This window comes from Callospermophilus lateralis, unplaced genomic scaffold, assembly GCF_048772815.1.
Source record: "Callospermophilus lateralis isolate mCalLat2 unplaced genomic scaffold, mCalLat2.hap1 Scaffold_74, whole genome shotgun sequence".
NCBI lineage: Eukaryota > Metazoa > Chordata > Mammalia > Rodentia > Sciuridae > Callospermophilus > Callospermophilus lateralis.
The window spans coordinates 3,348,703-3,372,760 of record NW_027515420.1 but is presented as its reverse complement, the minus strand read 5'-3'; positions in this window follow the sequence as shown (position 1 = coordinate 3,372,760).

Below are 24,058 nucleotides of genomic sequence, written 5' to 3'. Positions count from 1 at the left end.
CACAAACACACACACACACACACACACACACACACACACAGAGAGAGAGAGAGAGAGAGAGAGAGAGAGAGAGAAATAAGCTTAAAACCCCATTATTGATAAAACTGTCAAATAATTAAAATGATATCTGTACAATGTTATACTATTCAACAGTTGAAAAAGAATAAGGTTGATCTACATATACAGATACACACAAAATATCAATAATATATTTTCAAGTGGAAGGAAAAATACAAATTCATAAATAATGTGCAACATTATATAATTTGCATTTATATTTATTTGTATTTATACAAATAAAGCTAAGTCTATCCTGGACACCTCTCACCTCCTCTTCCAGTGCTGTGCATGGAACGTAGTGGGCCCACCTGGCATTCCTGAGTCCTTATCACTGAACAATCCCCAACCCTATTCTGTGATGTGTGAGTTAGAGAGACAATCCTTCCTTGTGAGGAGTCAATTTGGCTTTTATTGTTTTTATTTGCAAATGAAATACACTTAAACTTCTATTTCATTTATTTTTCTATTACACAAGAAAATTTAAAATTTTTAGCCCTATATCCCAAATAGAATTTTATACAAAAGCCAATATGTTAATCCAACTATGCAGTGAAAAATAAGGGTGAGATCACATCTCAGAACCCTTAGCCTGCAGATCTAAGGCACTACAATTCAAACGGGGCTTTTGGAGTATGAATCTGTGTTTTCCTCGACAAACCAAATAGCTTTAGCACCTCAATTCCTTTATCAGAAATGGGCATAGTATCTTCCCTATCTATCTTGAGGACTTTGATAAAATGGAAAAGAACAGCTCTTAAGGCATTTGGGGAGAACATAAGCTTTCTTAAATTAAAGATACTTGTACCAGTTTCAAATCTGAGTCCATAATGCAGACTCATTAACTTTAAAACAGGACATTTCAAGAATCTGTAGTCTTTGAAACTTCCCAATGTCATCAACCCTACAGTTCAGCAAACTCTTAAGCACTCCTTCTGTAATTACACTTCAAACAACCACAGTAAATAAAATGTGCTGACAAACCAGGCCACCACACATCTCCTGTTGTGGTTTAGAGCTCATTCCTATCAATCTCGCTCTGTCTTTGAGACTTTTGTGATCATTTCTGGCATTGTACTGGGAAAGATTATGTAGCAACTTCACCAAAACAAGAACAGTGCATGACAACAATAATATGAAAGAGCTCTATTGTGGCAGGACAGGGCCTGAAATTTACCAAATTCTACAATAAAAACCTCAAGAAGATTCACTCCATCTTGAGGTTTGAAAAAAAAGAAAAGAAAAAATCTCAAGAGCACCCAGAGCCAGTCTGATGAATAAGATTTCTCTCTTATGCTAACTTGATTCAGTTTTGAGGCAATTCTAGTTCCATGTGTGTGTGTTGTGACCAATCAGTAATATTGCCTTTGGCATGGAAGGCAATCACCATTCTCTTTCTGTGTACAAGAAGGTTGTACTACCTCAGATTTTCATTGCAGCAGGGAGACACGGTCACTGAATCAGCAGTGGTGGGCAAGAACCTCATCTCTGTGTTAGAGATACTGTCCAAATTTCCAAGATACAATGTATTTCTTACAATAGCTCAACTAGGTTTCTCAACTTCTTCCTAAGGTACCAGATTTTTCTACTGGTCCTTTTTCTTATCTGCCACCTCTCAAATACAGAATTAAATCAATCAAGATAGCTTTGTCAAGAGAAAAAAAAATAATCATCCTTTCACACAAGTAAATTTGATAGCAAGAAAATATGTTCAGTAACATATTAAAACCTCTGAATACTCAGTCATTAAAATCTAGGGTAGGAAAGATTCAAGGTAAATGAAAGTCCTTTTCTTTATGTTTTATGTTCTCAAGGGGAAAGGCTTAGGAATGGGAGTTTAAATAGGTCTTCTCCATCACAGGTTTTCATTCACTTTAAGGTTTTGTGTTGGAAGGTGAGTCTTAGAGTGTTGATTTTGCAATTTGGACAGGTCTTGCTCTGCCTGGCCAAATGGAAAAATCCTCTTTCCATGAAGATATAATGGAATGGCAAAGATGTCATTGAAGTTCTTAGAACAACTCCACAGTTTACAAGCAATAAAGTGCTTCTGATTTTCTTTAAAAGCACTTGACAAGCTTACAATTCTTTCTTGGCAGTCATAGTGGGGAGATTCATTTCCTCTTCTCAGGACCCAGGACTTTGGTTAACTATTCATTTTCCCCATGGCCTTCCAGTGTAATGTCCTATATTATTGTGGTCATCAAATCACCCTCCTATACACAGCCTATTTGGTCACCATCACCATCAGCCCCTGTGGTATGGAACTTCCACCTGGACTGCCTATAATGCTGACAACAGTTTTCAATTCTGCTTTTAATCCTGAAATCTGAGGTTCAATGTCTAAATATCCCAGCAGAGTACAACTCCCCATGAAATTGAAAATCTGTCTTTGTTGAATTGACTAAATCATCTCTCTAAAAGCCTGATACATTTTGCCTCTGGGTCTTTAGTAATGTTGAGAAATTCGACTGTGAGTTCGAAAACCTGTGGGGGAATTCCAGTTTTCCCATTTTTACATCTTCCTAACTGTGCATGAATATATTTTTCATATCAGTTTTGCAACTCTTAAAGTAACAGGTTCCCCAAAATGGTCAATGATTGCTTTCTAATTTTTCTCTTCCCCATGTTACCAGGAAACAAAAAGGAATGTCTATGATGGAGAGCTGTACATAAAAAAAAAAAAATCAGGAGATCTTTCATATTTCACCACTTGTTTTCAACATTTTTCTGGTGCTTTTCACCATGTTTCTTAATGTTAATCTTATCTAACCCCATAAAAGTCAACTCATCTCCTCATTAAAAAAGAAGAGGAGAGGGGGAAAAATGGAATCAAGGAAACCTGGACCACTGACATTGGCTTGATTCTATGTTTAGCTTTAAAGTTGGAAGAAACAAGTAAAATAAAGACACACTCCAAAATTTTATTTATATATAAATATGCATACATTCACATATATATGTATTTTATATAAATTTTATTTATGTATATTTTTAAAAACTATCATTTTTCCCTTATGAATTGGAACGATCATCAGTAATGTACCACAGTTTATCAACAGATATCTAGAAAAGACATAAAGAAAAAGGAGCCAATTTTATTTGGCCAGGTCAACACAAGCCTCAGAGAAGGGCCGGCATTTGATATGAGTCATTAGGAATGCTCATGAAACCAACTGGCCCCTAAGAGAAGGCATCCTGGCTTTAGGAGTAACTCCAGCTTCTTCTTCAGGTCTGGAGAATAGATGTCAGGCTTTAAGAAGTGGAGTGCCACGTCACAAATGACTGGTAATTCCCCATCAAAGAGTTGGACTTTATTCTGCGATGGAGAGCAATTAAAGGGAAGTAACACAACCACATCTTGGTTTAGGGACAGTGGAATAAGCAAGTATATATAAGATTTACATGCCTCTAACACTGAGATTCTGATTCAACATGCCCGATTTCATTTTAAGGTCCTAGGAAACTGAATTTCAACTGATCCTGGTGGTTGTTAGATAACTACTCTGAGGTTCTTACACTTCCCTAAATCTGCTTAAAATAGCAAATTGGAACTGCCACTAGTAACCAGAATGAAAAGGTCAGTAAAATGAACCTGACCTTTCCCAGGGTTCCTGCTGCATGACTGGAAGGTATTTTCAAAGTGTGCAGTATCTGTCTTGAAGTCTACATCTGTAGAGTGTTACAGGGCATGGAAAACCCTGGGACCAGCCATGCATTCTGGTTTTCAAGTCAGCTTATCATCAATTCTCCATGGAGAGGGAGAAGGGTCAATCTACCCATTAGGCACAGTGTCCAGAGTGCCTAAGACTCAAAATGGTCTGAGGGGCCCATGACAATGATTTGATTTGAGATCAGAAAAAAAAAATAACTTGCAGCTTGAAAAAAAAAATGCTTAAATAAATAACATTAATATACTTCTTTCCATATCCATCATTTATAAAACATTTTTATGGAAAAGAAGTTCTGAAGGCAAAAGTGCCAGGGATTAACAACAGAAGTCAATTTTTAGCCCAAAGGGTTGGAAAACACACACGCACACACACACGACTAAAACCCTTTTACACAGGACACCGACATGTGTTTTTACACATGTCAGTGTGTGAGAGGGGACGTGATTATAATATAGGCAGGAAGAAAAGAATCTAAAAAGGGCAAGGACTATAAATCTAGAAAAGCAGCCACCTGGCTTCCTAAATTCTTCTAATTTCTGGGCTTTAGAAACCTAGAAAATGCCATCATTAGTATCATTCTCCCTTGAAGACCCACAACCCACAAGTCTAACACTGAGACGGAGTGCAAGAAAAGAGCATAAATGAAAGAAGGCTTGTATCTCTTAAAGGATGCCTAAATCACATGGTGGCTACATCTTTGAGTTTTTTAAGGTTTCTGGGAAAAGGACATCTGGCATTATTTTAGATAGAATCCTAGAATCAGCAGAACAAGTAATTAAAAACAAAACTACTGTAGGTGGCATCAATAAACTTACATAACATTGCACAACTCCTTCCACTGGAAGACTGTCTATACATCCCTGATGATTCTGTTACTATGGATCTGATGAACTGGCTTTTCTACCTGAAATTTTATTATTAGAAATTGTTTGCACTTTGCATAATAAAAATGTATTCTTCTGATAATCAGGAAAAAAAATGTCTCAAAGACCTTTTTTAAAGTTGCTCTTACATTAACATGGGTCACTTTGGCAGTTGAATTCCTTCAACATTTGGCTCCAAGCTAACTTTACACTCTGCTGTCTCAATCAGATTCTGCTCCATCACTGCACTGGAGCCAACATAGGCCATTTGTTACTTCAGTGCATTGCCAATATCTTCCCAGCATCGTGTCCTTGATCAAGTTGTTCCCTGAGAACAGAGCATCATCTTCACCTGGACCAATCTCTCGTACCACTGTTCTGGGAAGTCTTTTCTGTCCAGCTATCTGTGTGGGGCCATTCCCTCCTTGCAAGCCCTTTGATATATTCTGTACCTGTCTTATTGGCTCAATCATTTTAACTCTGTTTTTAGTTTCTGTTATGCATTCCCTGTATCAATCATCAGACTCAAAGTACATTACTGAGAGTGGACTTCAGCAAATGCAATGCATATAAGAGGTGCTCAGGAATGCCCATCAACCTCCTTCCTAACAACACAAAGAGCTTTAGCATATCCACTTTTTTTGCTGAATTCTTATAATTCTTCATGGCACTTAACACCAGCTGACACCACAACAACATCGTCCCTACATTGTTGTTAATTTGTCATTCTATTAGGGTATGGCCTCTGTGAAAGTCAGAGTATGCTCTTTAGTGCTTATTCTCAGTGCCTAGAACCTTTCCCGGGGTGTAATATTGTCAAGTAAATATTTTCAATGAATTAATAACTGGTAAGTACCTATTAATCAACATTTTATAGGCAAGGTGAAGTTGGAAAATGTCTCTTGACCTTCAGAATTGGGCTGCTCTCTCTATGTAAGCTTAGTGCAACTTTTCACAACCATTCACACTGTAGGTGAAAACCCTTTTGGATGGAGTAAAAAAGTAATTTTTTATAGGCCCAATGGAAAAGTAAAGGAAAGGACACAAAGAGCTATCAAAAGTACAGCTGTAATGCAGGAGTTATTATGACACAGAATGTGATACTAAGGCCGTGTTTAATGACAGTAGCAGTGACTGACTGGGAGAGAAACTTATATTAAGGACTCTCAAAGAGGGGAAGCAAAAAATTATATAACATGTTACTATCTTATTAACCCAACAAAGATCACACTTTAGGTCCTTTAGAAATCTGGGAATATAAAGTCATAGAGCTTCTTGTACAAACTGACAAAAAGAAAACAGGTAAAATTATAAAGAAGGCCAAGTTCTAGATTTTGATAAGAAAAGGATGCTAATAGCTAATGTTAATAATTCCTGTTCCATGAGAACAGGAATCTTTAAAGGGATTCCTTTCATAAACTGGACAAATACTATTGGTCAGCTTTTTGTCATTGTGTCCAATATACCTGACATCAACAACTTAAAGAAGGAAAAGTTTACTTTGGCGCACAGTTTCAGAGATTTCAGTCCATGGACCTCTGCTTCCATGTCTCTAGACCTTAGCAGAATGTCATAATGAAAAAGCTCATGGCAGCTGCAAAGCATAAGGGCAGAGAGGAAGGGTCCAGGGAAAACATAAACCCTTTCAAGAAATGCCACCAGTGACCTTTTTCCCCCAACTGCATCCTACCTCCCAATAATCCATTTGAATCTTTAATCCATCAAGTGGATTAATCCATTGATGAGTTTAGAGCCCTCTTGATCAAATCATTTCCTAAAAACCTCAGCTCTAGATATTGGTCCACCGGGGACCAGACCTTCAGTAAACAAGCCTTTGGGTAACATTCCAGGTCCAAACCACAACAACAGCTTCTGAACGTCCATTGGTGTTAGGGACTCTGTTGGGCTTTGCATGCATAAGAGAAAAAGAAACACATAAAGTTCATATGAAATTTTTAATTCAGATTCTTACTGAACAGTTGTCTCCTGGGGTTCTTCTTACCACACAGAGCATAGGATTAAGAATGTACAAGGATGAGATAGAATCACCAAAAGCAAGAAAAGGAGGCTGAGAGAAGCAAGAGATAAGCACCACAGGGTAGAGGGTAAGCTGCTGGAGGAATCCCAACACCAAAGCCTTCTAAGGTAATATTCTACCTACTGCCTGGGGTAAATAAAAACCTTACTTGTTTTTACATTTCTATTCCTAGGAAACTCCATATTCTATAGCCCAACAAAACTTTTCTCTTGGTTTTTTTTCTAAGCATTGAAGTTTATCATTAATGTATTATTCAGGTTGGGATCTGATTAATTAATCAGAACCCTTTTGTACTGGGAGACTAGAACTAGGCTCTCAGCTAAATAACACCAGATGCTCCAAGTTAGAGTCTGTCAAGAGGATGACAGTGTCAAACATTATCATTAATTATGCAGTAAAAATTAGAGTCTAGAAGAAAGGAATGTGGATTTTTAGGAATAGAAAGTTTTCCATTACCTTGGGCAACACATATGATATTGCTAAAATTCCAGCTCTGGCTAATGTCTTGTATGAAGAGGAATAATCAATAAACAAATGCAATAACACAATATGCATCAGCTCAGGGTTTTGGCTTCAGGCTCATTTAATAAGGAATATCAATATATAAAATTGCTGTTGTTCCACAAGTACAAATGCACATTCCAATTGTTTCAAAGAACCTGGCCCACCAAAGACTGTAATTTAAAAAACAATTGAAGGAGTGATTCAGCCAAAACCAATGTATTCGTCAGTTTATGTTTCCGAATCAGATATTGGTGGATTTGACTTAATAGCTTGATGCTTACACATGAGAGATTCCTCCCCCCACTTTCTTTCGATTTTTTCTTTTTATTTTTTTTCCTCTCTAATTCTACAACTTTCTATATAGGGTTGACCAGCTTTCAGTGAAAATGGTCACTTTCAAACACTTGAAAGAAAAAAAAAATCACACGTGAGAAATGAATCAATCAAACAAGAATAGAAGTCAGGCTTTATCCATAAGGAACATTTCTTTTCTACAATCAGAAGAGGCTGGGTAGTTTCTGTGAGAAAAATCTGCGACACTGCTTCGTGCTTCAAGAGGACGCATTTTGATTATAAGAGCAGTTCAGCAGAAACCCCAGTGAAAGAATGCCTCTCCATACAGGCTTTATTTCTGGAACCTTCTAGTCCTGCTAAAAAGTAGGCAAAAAATGGCTCTAATGGAACCTCTCTTCAAAACTGAATTCTGGATAGAATTTCACATGCCAAAATTTTATCACGTCCACAGTTGAACAAAAACTCCTGCTTGCATGTATTCAAGAAATGATCAATGGCCAGTCCGTCCATTCTTACACTGCAAAGGAAACATACCTGGGTATTATCTCTGTGCAACCAACAGCACACCACAAAGAGCTATTCATCAAATACACGATGTTAAACGCTTTGCAGGGTACAGAATGAAATTCCCTACTGTAAATTTCTCAGGCTTCTTCCTTCCCTCCAAATCTTTAGAATAATCTAGATGAGTCTTTATTATGCATTTGTTCATCCTTTCAAAACTTCATCCATCAAGTCATTTACTCTATGACTTATGTGCCAGGTTCTACGTGAAATAAAGTTCCTATTTTCCCTCAATCTTCCTTCCAACTTTCTTTCTTTCCTTCTTTTCTACTCCCAACTTCTCTCTCCACTCCTCCTTCCTTCCTCATATAAATAACAAATGAGCACCTACTATGTAAGGATCAGGCACCATTTTAGGTATTAGACACATACCAGGGAGCAAGATAATCAAGAACAGTGATCTCTAGAAGCTTATTGTTCATTGGACACCACCACACAAACAGAAATAACAAACAAGAAAAGTCCAAATTTCAGATGGTCATGTGTTATGAGAATAACAAAAACAGCCATTGTGATCAAGTTAGGCCGAAGTTAATATAATATCTGGGTCCTTTCCAAGGAGTTCAAATTTTACCAGTTATGAAAATATCTGGTAGAGGAGCCGTTGTCTAGACCCTGAGCTCAGAGGCACCTTGGCATGTTGAGTGTAAAGGAAGTGAAGGGTATGCCTAGAGTATTGGAAAGGAAGAACATGTAAGCAGCTTAATCCAGTACAGAGGCTTTTAATGTGTTTCTGGGTGTCAATACCATTGACGTATGACAAAAGCTGTAGACATTTTCTCTAGAAAAAAACACCTAGCTATGTTCCTAGACACATACCACATATTTTGTATAGTATCTCAGAGAGTTCAAGGGTCCCTTAAAATCCATCTGCATATTCCTTGGAGACTCATGGCCTTAGAAGATAGAATGTGTTTTGGAATTGTAATGCTGTTCATAAAAACTGATTGAACCGATTGATACTGAGTGGCATGTATTTGCCAAGCATTTTCAGATACATTACTAAGTCAATATTTACAAGAGGAAACTGAGAATTCCTGAGATGCAATGAATGGCTCAAGACATGCTCATTCATGAAAAGAACCTTTTTTTTTTTTTGAGATGCTAAAACTTTCTAAACACGATCCTCTTGCTGACTTAGGAGGTAAGGGAATTGTTGCCACAGGGTTTCTAGTGGCACATCCTTTCTTTGCCCTGCCCCATTTTAGTCTCCTGGGCTACTGATGTTGCATAGCATTGCTTTACAAAGCTACCCTAAATTAACATATGGCCTGGTCCCTGCCTGGGCTTAGATTCTTTGTTATTTATCCTTCAATTGTTCCTTCCCACACCTAAGAATTTAGAATTTGGTGTCATCTGCAGGTTTCATTAGAAAGCTGCTTATAACAGCTCTTCCAGATCATTAATGGAGCTGTCAAATACGTCTCGTTGTGGACCTCCCTGTGGAGGCATGCTGGTTACTTAGGAGAGACTCATTTATCATTTCTCAGCAGTCGGAATCAATGGACAGCCTTCAACATGGGGAGAACATTCCAGTTCAAATTAGGATCATTTTCAGATTTCAAGATCTTTCCAATTAGTTGGAGCTCAAGAAATTGAGTTTTGAGAAGCAGAACTCATCGTGTCTAAGAAAAGTGCCCATATAAATTGCCAGACTACAAGGACGTGTTTGAAAGTGAAAGGGACACTTTGGAATAATCACCCAGAATAAGAGATGCAAACAGAAACCCTGAGGGACAAGGCAGGATGTGTGGTCACCTTAGTTATCTGATCTTCAGACTCAAGCATTGTTTACTGAGCACCAACCCCTCCTTGACAGGCAAGCTTGTATGCACCATCCTCTAGAGGAGAATGCTGAGACATGAGAGTTAGAATCTGGCCTCCCAGGTCACAGAAGCACTTTAGAACAAGAGTTTTACAAACACTTAAATCTGTTCCTACTTTTTCAAAATGATTTTTTTTTCTTGTTTGTCCCTATAAATTCTAGTTCTACTACCTGTCAACTTCTGGAATGGAAATTATTTTGAATTGTTGGATTATATTTTAGTAAAACAGGATCTTATTAGAACATGAAAGATAGGAAAAGCACAAAATTAATAACTGTAGAAAATGATTTGTTTTCTTTCCCATTGAATAACTCATAGCAAACAATAAAATTATCCCCTCTTCCCTACCAGAAGTTTTGCTGATAACCATGTGGCTCACAATTATTTTAAGGACAAATCTACACAAAGCAAATACCACCTATTTTCTGGGTGCGGCCAAACTAAGTTGGGAGCACATTTTCTATGTGTAATTTAAAAGCCTAAAGGTAAAACCATTGCATTTCTCTCACTTAAATCCACTCAATCACTCACTCAACCACTTAAGAAACCTTGTCCCAAGCCAAATTTCCCCTATTTAAGCTCTAAGTGGCAGAGTACTGATGCATTAGCCTCTCCAAATATGTAACCCCCTGCCCTGTAAAAAATGTTAAAAAGCATACTTGCAGGGAAATCCACTTTACACATTTATGATTTATATATTGAAATAATACAGCTTTTAGCAGGCTTTTTGCCATTACTAGATGCCTTTCAAACCTTTTTTTTCTGGAAAAAAAAATCACAGGTCACATTTTGCAACAAGTAAATAAAGTTAATCAGGCAAATGTCAGGTAGTAGGTGTATATGAACTGCAGAGTGAGCCAAATACAAATATTTATTCCTTATAAATTGTGAATTTTTCTTGAATCAGAAAAACATTTAGTCGATTGAAAACCTGACTCTACCTGGATAAGAAGGTTGAACTGTCAATGGAAAGACAGTATGTGAGACTCATGCATGGATAGCAATACAAATTCCTCACACCAAGTTCAGTGAAAATGACTGCAAAACCTCCCTAGGGCAAATGAAGAGGCAAACCAAAGGATTCAGAAGTCAAAAAGGTTTCACTAAAAAACAAAAGCAAGAAGAAACCCTGGAAACTCCTAAAAATTTTTGTTTCTTACCTTCTCTGCCAGGGGTTTTGATGCACAGTGGAATGCCCTAAAAGAATTAAAAAATAATTTTTAAAAACCCTGATATCTAGAACATGCTCCAAACAGGTTCAGATTAAATTGACCCAAAGTTAAGACTGAGCTATTTGAATTTTTAAGATCTCCCTAAGTGAATCTAATATGCCCCAAAACATTGAAGGCTCTTGATTTAGACGAAATTTCTTCTGAAATGCATCAACAGCAAATGACTGAAGGATATGCAATATGATTCAAAGACAGGATACAGAAAGTAGATATCTCCATAATAGTTAAGTCACAGGTGACCAATAATGTAACTGTTTTAACTTTCATATTCTCTCTTTGATATGGGGTCAGGACACAGAGATGAGCGAGTCCAGCTGCAGAGCTTGGAATAATTTAGAATCCTAGTTGTAATAACTTATATAAAAGCAAAAGGTGGATGGTGCAGTACAGCATGTAATGAGGTTAGGGGGAGGGATTTCCTGAGGAAGATTCTGCTGAGATCTGAAGGATGAGAAGAAATGGACCAGGTGAAAAGGGAATGATCCAAGGCAGAGAACTCAGCATGTACACATTACCTGTGTGACAGAAAAGAGCTGAGCATGTTCTGTGGTCAGGAAGAAGAAAAGTCTAGCTGGAACTGAGTGAAAATGGAGAGATTTTTACTGGGAGTCAAGGGCAAATGGGGAAATGTCACACTCAGAGCATGGCTAAAAGACTAACTTGACAGATGAGGGCAGAAAGTGAAATGGGTCAGCTAAGTGCCGAGAACCCTACTCCCTGGAACATTTATTAATAAACAGCCAACCAGCAACTACAGGGCACAAGCTACACTGTGCACTGACCAGAGTGGACTCAGAGTTATCAAGTTCAGAACCAGCACTTCCTTCCTCTGACTTAAGCCAATTATTTACCATCTCTTCACTGTATAAATAAAATGCAATGAATAGTTACCTCCTCACCTAGAGCTCACTAGGTGAGGTAAGATGGTGTTTGTTGAGCCTCTAGAAATATGATGTGCCTAAGAAGTGTCAGCCACACTTATTAGGCCTCAAAAGAGTCTACAAATCAGACAACTGGACATAACACAGCTACTTCCAAGCCAACAGAGAATGCACTTCAGAGCAGAGGGTGTTTAAATAAATGCTGGAAGAGTAGTTATGGTTTGGTTATGAGGTGTCCCCCAAAAGCTCCTGTTCAGAGGTGAAATGATAAGATTATGCAAGCCATCATCTAATCCCGAGCTGAATCCATTTGATGGATTAGTAATTTGAAATGATAACTGTAGTGGGTGGTAACTGAGGGCAGGTGGGGCATGGTTGGGGAATCAGGTCTTTAGGGACATACCCTGGGGGATTATATCTTGTCCTCTTGGTTTCTCTTTCTCTTTTTTCTCTCCCTCCCCTGCCTCTGGCTGCCAATACTGAGCAGATTTCTTCTGCCACACTCTTCCATGATGATATTCGGCCTCACTCAAGCCCAGAGCAATGGAGCCAGCCAACCATGGATTGAACTTCTGAAGCTGTGGGCCAAAATAAACCTTTCCTTCTCTAAGTTGTTCTTGTCAGGTATTTTGATCTCAGTGATAAAAAAAAAATGTTGTGTAACATAAACAGTAAAAAGTGATTAATTTTGAATCACAGGACCGGCAAAGACAGGATGGGGAAAGCAGCAGCTGAGAGAAGGCTTTAAGAGCCACAAGCATCACCTCCCTATTTTCTTTTTTTGCTCTTGCAACCAATCATTCATCCCGGTAGTGTCCTCTGTACTGAACAGCACAAAACCACAATAACCTCTCATGTTAAGACACAATTCAAAAAAGAAGCAGGGATCCCATCCAAGGGAAAGAGACATTATTGATATAAAGTAGTGAGTGATTGAGTTCAAGTTACACAGGGAGGAGTATACACAGATGAGTGTTTACAAGGTCACCAAAGACTTCCTATGTCACATGCCACAAAGATGACTCTGGTACATTTTTAATAACTTGCAGAACAATTATTTTTAAGAAATCACTTTTTAAGATAATGTCATTTTACATTTTTTATGTCTCACCAATGAACAGAGAATTTTGTTCAGAGCCAAGTAGTGCCATCAGGAGTGTGCACTGCAGGATCTGAGCAGGTGGCATGATTTATCCATTAATACACAGAGTTCTGTGATTTCTATGTACCAGGCAGCAGCAATGGTGGTCTATTTCAAAGGTAAGGGGGACCCTTAAAGGTTATAGGAAACTGGAAAATAATACCGCTGGACATTTCTAATTAACACCTGGCGTTGCCTTGTGGTTTGCTTCAAACTAGAGATGCTGCCAGGACATCACAGGCACCAGTGGACAGGGAGCACAACCTTCCTCAGCATGGGGCATGGGCCATGTTGGCACAGTAAAAAGCTGTAAGATTCTGTTCAAGGAAGTTGCTTTCTTTTCAGAGCCAATGCATAACTACCTTTCTCTTCTGAAGTCTGAATTCATCCAAGAAGGATTGGTTAAGGAGGTCACCCTTCTTTACATACTATCTGTCAACAATCTGTGTTCCAGCCATGGAGAAACAAAACCATTTTATTTCAGACCCAGTTGTACCTTTATGATATTTGGCAGGAAAGAATACAAGGAATGTAAGTAGTTATAGAATGAGCTACTCCTAGTTGGTGGTTACAGAGTAGAGATGATGGAGTGGGGGGGGCATTAATCATGATCGGCATCCCATCCATCATTATAAAAATGTGCAGAGGAATGAGGAAGGACTTCATAAAGGAGCTTAGATAAAGGAATAATCAATATGGCCAGGACAAGAGAACCCAAACCACCATCAAGTCCTGGAAGAATAAGTCAATTATCACTCTCTACTCTCTTACCTTATTGGGAAGCATAGAGTATGACTACCATCCCACCTTGCAATGTGACTCCAGAGGAGAACTACGGGTCATCAGACTGAGAGACAGATATAAGATCCTTTCTGCCATCAAGTTTTTCCTTTCCATCAATTATAATTTTTCTCTGCTCATTTCTGAGGAAGAGAATAATGTCCCATATACTCTAGTGGAAAAAAAAATTTGCTTTGCAGAATAATAAGGCTCATGATGATAGGAAAAACTATCTTGCATTATAAAATTAGCAAATAACCATTTGATAGGGAATTCAGATATTCAGAGGAAGCAAATTAGTGGGTTTTTTTTCTCAACACATTTTTAATTGATGAAGGGCCATAAATGGGGAAATAAATTAATTAATTAAAATAAATTAATGGTTAAATGCACTCTATGCTGACTAAAACTTCCTCTAGAGAAGAAAAAGCTGGACTTCTCATTTTGCTATAGTTTTACGGTAAATATTCCTAACCCAATAATGTGGGAGTGGTTCATACCACTAAGAAGTCATGGTTAATTGATATCCCGTCAAATAAGTCATTTTAAATTGAGTCCATTTCTGTTTTCCATTTATGTGCTTCCTGTCTGTCCCTCTTTCCCCTCCCTGGGTAGACTTTGTTGCCACTTGCATTTAGACCTTCTTGTCTGATCTAGCATCCAGCTTCCCATTCTCAGATCCTTAACTGCATGATCACTGAGCTTTCCCTGTTCTGATTATCATCACAAAGAGCTCAAAGAAGAAGGCTAAGACAAACAGAAAAGAAAAGGCTTCACATGAGAGTACAGGAATCAGGAAAAGATGAAATCAGCATTGCTTTTTCTTCATCATTGGATCCTCATCTATGAAAGAGATGCATTCCCATAAAACAATTTCTCATAAGGTGAGTTTCTTGAACACAAATCTTAATTTCAATCAATCATCAATCAATAGGAGCACACAAATGCACAACTCAATCAACATGGGAAATAAATTAATTAATATCAAATGCACTAAGATCCTAGAGAAAGACATTGATTAAAGATCATGGCCTAAACTTTATAGATCTGGCATTATAAAAAAAAATTATCAGTCTCTGCTTTTTTGGAGTTACAGGCCAAAATTAAGGGCTTATGTTTTAAAATTTTTATCCAACAAGGGTCCAACTGTACTCAACTCCAAGAGCTGATCAAAGAAATTATGACTCATTTGAACTAGAGTCAGATACAGAGGCGCTACTCATGAGTTGTCTCAGAAATCTCAAAATATCTAATGGAACAGAGCTGCAGAATATTATTTTACCAATAGATTCTACCATTTAGCAAAGAACGATAATGTAAAAAATACTGAACATCAGACAAGAATTGTTTTCAATATGGGAATTCTGAACCTATATAACCAGTTTACTCTAAAATAAAACATAAAAATGATATAGAAGTGATATATGGACATAGAAGTATATTAACAACACATTAACACAAATTATTCTCTCCAAATCAAAAATGGAATATGGAATGAGAAACTATCAAATGAAATAACAGATTATATAACATATTCTCTAAATTATTTATTTATGTATGTATTCTACTGAACTTCTGCATTTCCTTGGACCAACTGTCTCCTCAATACATTCAACTCAACAATCTCCATCATTCAGATTCTCAGAGTCCAGGGTGATCCGTAGGTTTCAGTACACCTTGAATAAAAAGAAACCCATTTGGTTCATGGAACATTTTTGTTACTGTTGGTGGAAAAAGAGCACATATATCCAATGTGCTTTCACAATGGAGCTATCCTAGGACAGGAATAAAAACCTTCCTACAGTGGAAATGTGTCCCTTGACCCCACTTTAAAGATATTTGTGAGGACTGAAGTCTACTGTTATTCAACATGACATAGAAATGGGTATTTCTGGTAATAAATGTGTGTTGTGGCAAATAAAGAATTTTTATTTAAATAGTTACCATGGATGGTAATTCAGAAAAAAAAATACATTGTGCCAAGGCATTATTAACCATGAAATTACCTAATTTTCTTCAATAATTCAAAAGGCACCACAGGCTGTTTTACTGTCTCAGAAAGAACTCTCACTTAAAAAATGTGTGAGTTTGAACTCCAGCCCTGTCATTCATCTGCGTGGTCCTCAGCATGTTGCTCCCAGTACTGTGCTTCAGCCTCTTTATCACTAAAATGCAAATGAAAGCACATGTCTCATAGTGTGGTGGATTCAGATGGCTACAACTGTGTTTCTGGCACATGAAAACAACAAAATGAATTTTAGATATCATAAATACTGTGAATATTAAATATCCTTACACTAAGGTACTAGCTGACATAGTTTTAGCTTATAGTTGTCATTGACCAGGATTTAAGTAATTTAATGTATTACAAATTTGAACCTGTTTGATATCAAATATACTAAGGTATAGATAATTTTGCAACATTTTAGAGAAAACTGGAAAATCATCAACTATGAAATTGCATTGCTAATAGCAGTGCCACAGGCTTTTATCACATGCTGAAACTCTTCCCTGTAATGCTTCTTGTTATGAAAAACCGATGAACCACTTTTATTTTCCATTGATCTCCGAATTTGTTTTCGATGATCAGTGTCTGAATAAAAAATGCCTTAGCATAACCTAAATCATCTCTAACACACAATATAAAACCTGTGTTTGTTGTCTTCTGGTTGGAATGTAGGGTTACAGGCAGGCCAGCCAATGAACCCAAAACAAGGGGCTTCACTCCCAGAGCTAGCTCCTACAATGAGGCCAAAAGCAAATCCCACGCACAGATTATAAAGACACTCTTTCAGCAAAAGTGACAAATGCAGTCTAGTTTCACTGAAATTATGATACGATACGGTTACAATTTCCCACATGATCTTATTTTTCAATGTTTTATATTCCAAGATAATGACCTTAAAAAATAGCGATTCTTCATTACATTTCACACAGTTTAAAGCATTTATCTCTGGTTGTATGACACCTGGTAACTGTTCAAGCAGGGGATGTACAAAATGCCAGTAAAACCAGAAGCCCAGATTTTCTGTGAAGTCATCACTAACGATGAAAGAAAAAGTCATTAAAATGGTGTGCATGTCAGATTTAAGGACCCGAGTTCTGTTATAGTGAAGAATCCAGGGGATTCTGTATTAAGGAAGGGCCTGTTTAGTGCTTGGACTGTGAGCTTTATTATGAAAAAACTCTGGACATGGACCATAATGAATTCTATAAAATGAAAGGGACTTCAGAATCCTATCTGGCACATCCTTTTACCAACAAGCCGGTGTAAGTTACACAATCCAGATAATGGAGACCTCATTCTATTTAGGGTTTGGGGAATGTAAAAAAAAAAATAAAAATAAAAAAATAAATTAAAAGTAGATTTTTAAAAACTCGTTAATCTATTCATGGACTCAAAAATTAATGTTCAACCGAACTAAATAAAACTCAATTATGAGGCACATCAACATGCCAGAGATTTGATTACTATGAGGATCACATAAAAAGCTCTTGACACAGTGATCTTTAAACCATTTGTCTTTAGATATCCTTATTGGTGATATCACACAGCTCTCATGTAGTCATCCAATGCCCTGCCAGAATTCATCACACACACACACACATACACACACACACACACACACAATCCCTAGAATACTGAAATACAGAGGGAAGGATGTAAAAGACAATAGGGATTTAAAGTCTGCATTCTGTCTTCTGCACATTTTATCTTATTCTCAATAATTTAGAACCCATCCAATAAACTCCTTTTTGCTCATCTGTAAAAGTGGGATAATGGTAGTAGAAGGTTTCTTGTGAAGTTAAAATTAATAGATTAGAAAGGCTTTGAAGACAGCAAATGACAGTGACAGGTCTTTGGTGAAAGGTCTCATGCCATGTGCTCATGAGGTCTCAAATATAACAAATCTAAAACATGGAGGCTTCCAGGCATTCCCAGAACTCGGCTCAGATGGAGTGTTTCAGACCTCTTGTCCTCAAACATGGCCTGGAGAAACTCCCTTTTGATCAAAGCCATCCCCTTACACTCAGAAAAGGGAGCTCCCCCATCAATCTTTTCCAATGCTTTTCCTTTATTTTGTGGTATTTGTGGTCCTCAGCACCAATTTTCCCCTCTTTTGGCACTTGCAATTCTGTTTATTTTTTGCACTTTTTTAATGTTAGAGAAAAGCATTCATTGTAACACTTTAGAAGTTCCATTATTGCTTTATCATATTTTTTTATCGTATTTTTCAGGTGATTTAAAAACAAAACAATTTTATAGAATCATCAACACTTAAATCAAGTAACAAAAATTCTCAATATGCATATATTGCATCATCCTTACATTCTCAACTATCCCTTTTCTTTCTATGTTAAATCAAGAAAATTTATCTTTTGTCTTTCCTCCAGTCAGATAAATCTATGAGTAAAAAATAACTGTAATCTTGCTTGACAAGAAGAAGAGCTGTTCTAGTGATCTATTCCATCAAGAAAAAGGAAAGACAACTTTAAAGAAAATTAGACATAAAAATGAGTCAGGTCAAACTTTCTACAAAGGAATCTGACAGTATTTAATAAGAAAGTTTACCACTTATTACAATCTATCTCATAGAAGAAGGTACTCAAATAAATAATCAAAGGATAAGAGAAAAAGTAATTTGTTCAAAAACATCCATAACAGATGCTCTACCATGAAAAATAAAATGAACCAATTCCCATGTTAACATCAGTAAAGCATCATAACAAAAATAGCATGCATATCTAATCAAAGTGCTTACTTTCAGCATATAAGAAAGGAAAAGAACATGGCTAGGTTACAGTAAAATTTAAAAACTTAGAACATGACTTGTTTAGTAAAGTTGATAAAGAAGACTCCATCAATTAAGTTTCTTAACACTTCTATGTAAAGGCAATATATCCTAGTTATTCTTTGTATGTATGCACGCTGCTCTCTGTTTAACAATCCTCTTATAAGGCAGTAAAAGCTCCATAATTCATTATGCTTTCCTTTTGCTTTTATTATGGACAATTTGGAGCAAATTCCAAGGCTCAAATATAATAGCTTTTCTTAATCTAGATCCTGATAAGATCATTCATTCAACCCTTTATTTATTTCCTTTCCTTATTTTACTCACATAACTACCATTTTCATTCTATCATATGATGTGAACTGTCTTTAATTTTGGAAATAAGCAGGGCATAATAAATACATAAGTGAATCATTAAAACTGCAAATATGCTGATTACACTGCAATAGAGAAATATATTAACAGAATAAGGTTAAGTGAATAATAAATGTGAAACAGATATCAGAATCTAAACTGAATGGATAATAATATTAATAGTACTGAGATTTTAGCCTGTACCAGACATAATAAAATATCCTTCACCTTTTATCATATTACTGAATTTTCACAGAACACTTACAGTGTATCAGCACCTCTGGTTTCTCATCTTTGGAAGAGGAAACTGAGGCACAGGGAAGTTACTTGTCCAAGTTCATGTAACTAGCAATCTACATGTATATCATTTTAATATTTAGAGTTGCTTACTTAAAATAACTTGTAGTTAAATTTTTTTTAAAGGAATGAACATTGAATTTAATTTTTATTTTATTTTTTTAGTACTGGAGACTGCATCCAAGGGCACTTTACCACTGAGCTATATTCCCATTATTTTTTTTTTATTTTGACACAGAGTCTAAGTTGCTGAGAATCTTACTAAACTGATGAGACTGGCCTCAAACTTGTGATCTTCCAGCCTCAGCCTCTCAAGCTGCTCGAATTACAGCTGTGTGACACCTCTCCCAACGTTGAATTTAATTTCTTCTAAGTCCATGAAAAATTCATAGCCATCACTTTAATCTTCATGTGTTTGGTTAACATCAATGTTTTAAAGTCTATGACTATTTTTATAGTATTATTTTCTGTTATTTCAACTATAATTTTGCAGGTAAGTGAGGTAGGTGAAGTTAGTTTAGAGGGGAACATTTTTGTTGTAAATAAGGTAACTTTCATTAATGTATTCATGAAAACTGAAGGGGATGATATGCTAAAACATATTGGTAAGTGGTTAAACTATTACGCAACAGTAAAACTATTACTATCCCACCTGGGATAGCTCAGGATAATACAGTTTTCCTGGGACATGAAGTCGGAATTTCTGAGCCAAGAAAATAGAAGTTCTTCATTCAAACACTCTGAAGAGTCTTTGTCACAATATAGGATGCAAGTACTCCACTGCAGTCTGATCCGCAAAGCTCCTGAAAAGATGTCATGCCCTTAACATTTACTTTCTTCTGCTGGAATCTCTTTTTTCTCTTTAAGTCAACAAGGTCAGGGAGACTGCATCTTGACCTCTGCAGTCAGTGGTGAAGATGAGATGTGCATAAACACAGTTCTATATTGGTCCAGTCTAATGTTTTTCATTTCATTTTATTTATTCTTAAAAAAAATCATCTGTCAGGGACACTCGACCAATAAACTAAATCCCCAGCCCTTTATAATTTTATTTTTAAGCTTTGAGACAGGATCTCCCTAGGTTGCCCAGGCTGACTCCAAGCTTGCAATCCTCCTGCCTCAGCCTCGCGAGTTGCTAGAATTACAGGCATATACCACTGCACTCCACTTTGTTTTATATTTCAATTTCTATTTTTTTCAAATGATAATTTATGGCAGGGGAACAAATCCATACTGTCGCAAATTATCCAGGAATATATATGCTTCTATAAAGTCAGACAATCAGAAAGTAGAAGTGGATGACCTTTACTTGGCTCATAAAATCTCACAAGATGAATCACTGATAGATGCTGAAAAGTTCGCTAGAAGAGCATGCACATTTGTGTATGGTTATATTTCTACACATAGGCTTATACACGTTTCCAATATGCCAACAACTACTGTATAAATAGTACGTAAGAAATGCATCCTCATAGGAGTTATTTCTGATTCATGGAAATAAGAGTTTTTTTTTTTTTATACGATTCTCTTTTTCATGCTTTCTAAATTGAGTAGGCAGTAGTTCTGTAATAAAGCATAATTAAGCTATTTTTAAAAACTTTGTAGGAAGTCAGGATTCTTTAACACTTTTATATTATCATTTCTATGAGAGGACGGCTCTCCAACCTTGTAGTTAACTGACAATGTTCTACAGAACAAATCATTCAAAACTACTTAAAAGCTGTTAGCTTTTTCAATTCTGGTTAATGAGAAGTAGCCATGTGTACCATATCCAGAAAATCAATTCTCAAACACAAGCTTGTGTGACAATAAAAGATGATTAGCATGATTTAATATGCTTTTGATAATTTGAAAAGTAATTCAATACTTCACGGTTCCTTATGGTCATAATAATAAACATAAATTCTCATTGACCATGAGTCTAAAGTAAGCCTGGTTTTTATTTTTGTATTTTCCATGAAAGGGACTTAGCTTTCTGTGCATATCAATTCACAGAAGCACATGTGCGTGGAGTTGGTTAAGCCTTTGATATCAGTCTTTAACTTTCTCATACCAAAGTTAAGTTGCTCAATGAATTTTTAGCTTCTTCCATACTTCTTCACACTCCCATTAAAAATGGAAATTCACTGGAGTCTTGAAGTAACTCTGTAGTTGAAGTTTAAGTGAATTTTAAAATACTGGAAATGAATGTAGAATGGCAAGGACAATAAGGATATAAGACTTAAAATATTCAGTGGAATTCAACACTTGCAAAAACCTCATTGATTTGAAGACATTAACACAGTCTGACTTTATTATTGAGACCTTTTCCCCATCCCTACTCCCTTTACTAAGAATTTTTGTTCACAAAGGTTGAAAATCCTTTTAGATGGGAATTTAAAACCACAATTTTCTATTTCCCAAGGAGTTGAAGTCATTTCTATTTTAACATTTAAACAATTATCTTGACTAAGAATTGAAAAGATTGACTATGGTACCAGCAGCTGGATCTTTCCACTTTAGAAACCAAAACTGAGCACTGGAGGGGATATTAGAAAACATTAAGCCTATCTGTCCTATCCATGTCTCCCCTAACCCCCCAAATCAATTAACCATTCTCAGTTTTCCACAGCCTGTCACTCAAAGACATATTTTTCCTACCTGAAGGAAAGGAGGAGGAGAAGCTAATACATTCTGGCTCAAAGTTCCAGCTGTTCCCAAGAAAACACAGCTTGGGGACAAGTGGTGATACTCAATGACTGCTATCTGAGCCTTCCCTCAAGCTTGCTTTCCATCAAGCTTTAATTTTTATGGGCAGAATCAGCTATTGACCTGAATTTTATCTGCTGAAATTTGATTAATACTCCCAATGTGTGTTTATTGAAAAATCTATCCAAAAGTGGAATCTACTTTCCTTGTCCTGATCATCCCTAAGTAGACAAATTATTTCTTTTTCTCTTGTAGATGGCAGCCTGTTTTGACATAGTGCAGTGTTATATTGTTGTGTCATACTTCTGTGTAAGCTCTGTCTACAGACTTTTGTTTTACACACCCAGTGGTGATAAAGTTTAAAGAATAGAGTTTTAAAGTGTTATTTCTGCAGATAGCTTCCATCCCAATGAGCTCCACCCATCTTCAAGATGACCCTGAAGGGTAATTGATTCCCATTTTACAGAAGAGAGGAAATCTCACCCTTCTTGCCTAAAGTCAGCTTCTGAACAGTGGCAAAGCAGAGTACAGAACCCAAATGAAGGCAGCATGGATTTCTTTTGAAATGTGAGAAATGTCTGCAATTTGAAAGAGCATTCCCTCTCCCCTGTACACTATGGTTCCACATTGAGTTATGCACACCTTTGGCATTTCTAAGTAATACCTTTTGACTCCACCCATGAGAATGACAGTAGAAAGGGCAATCATTAACATTTAGCAAGTATTTTGAAAGCTTCTAATCCTATCGCAAATAGTTAATACAAAGTCTCATTTAATCTTGTTAGAAATGCTCAGGATAAGTACCATTATTCCCCTCATTTTGTAGATGAGAAAACTAAGGTTTGAGCTCCCATGCTTATTAGTAAGAGACAGGATTCAAATCCAGCATGTCCGATTCCAGGATCCATTACATAATATCACCTCCCTATAGTAATTAATGTTGTGGGGCAGGTCACTCAGAAAACACACACAGTCCCAGTTTTGTCCAAATTAAAGAGTCTTTATTTAGCCTACTGGTGGGCGACTGCCCCCAATCGGACTCATAACTGTGTCTGCAAGGAACAGCCCGGAGCCTGAGCATTTCAGGATAGTTAAAGGCAAAAATCACATCTGGGTTGACGTAGCTGCAAGCAAGCAGGTACAGAACCTGAACTGGGCAGTTAGTGAGACAATGTAATGGGTACATTGGTATTTCCCATGGGACTTTCCAGGTTGGCATAGCAGCAACCAATCATAAGGGAAGTGGGTCAAAATGACCATAATTCAGTACAAGTGAGAGAATGGTTACGAACATCCAGACAATCTCTGGCAGGTACATTGCCCAAGAAAAATGGAAACCAAGGAGAACAATTTTACATTGTATAAGAATCGCTAATTTGTGTTGCCAAGAATGCTATGCTAGGTAATTGTTAATGGGTACAGAGGAGGGGATTTTCCATGGGAGAAACATTTCTTACATGATATACAGTCTCAGAGTAAAATGGAGTCTGTTTGGTAATTGTCCATATAGCCTGGCCCAGAGCAATTAAAACGTATATCTTAACTTTATGGAAAGAAGATCTCAGTCCCTAGAAAGACTACATCTTTAAAGAGAAGTAATAACATTAATGGTCATTAATATTTGTGGCTTTTTTCCAAGTCTTGAGGTTGTATCAAACCCATCCAGATGATTCCTTTCTCATTTAGTCTGGAATGGTGAGAGTACCGTGGCTCTGAGTTCACCCCTGGAGTTCTGAGCATCAGGAGCATTTTCCATCATCTTTTAGCCAGGAAACAGCTTCCACACTGCATTCTGGGGTTGGTGCTATTGATGTGATTCAAGAGCCTGAAATCCCTTGAGGCAGAAAACTATCCTGTAAGTTGCTACCATGTTCATTTTCCTTCCATCATTTTACCAAATAAAAATGTTTTTGAGTGCAATGAGAATGTGTTATGCAAACCGAAAGGAAATCCGGAAATATTACTTAGCATCTTTAGCCCTCTTTTTCAAAGATAAAATCTTTCTGAAAGTGAAAATCCAACCATCTGCTACAAAGCTCATCAGATGAATCTGTTGCACTAGACACGGGAGACCC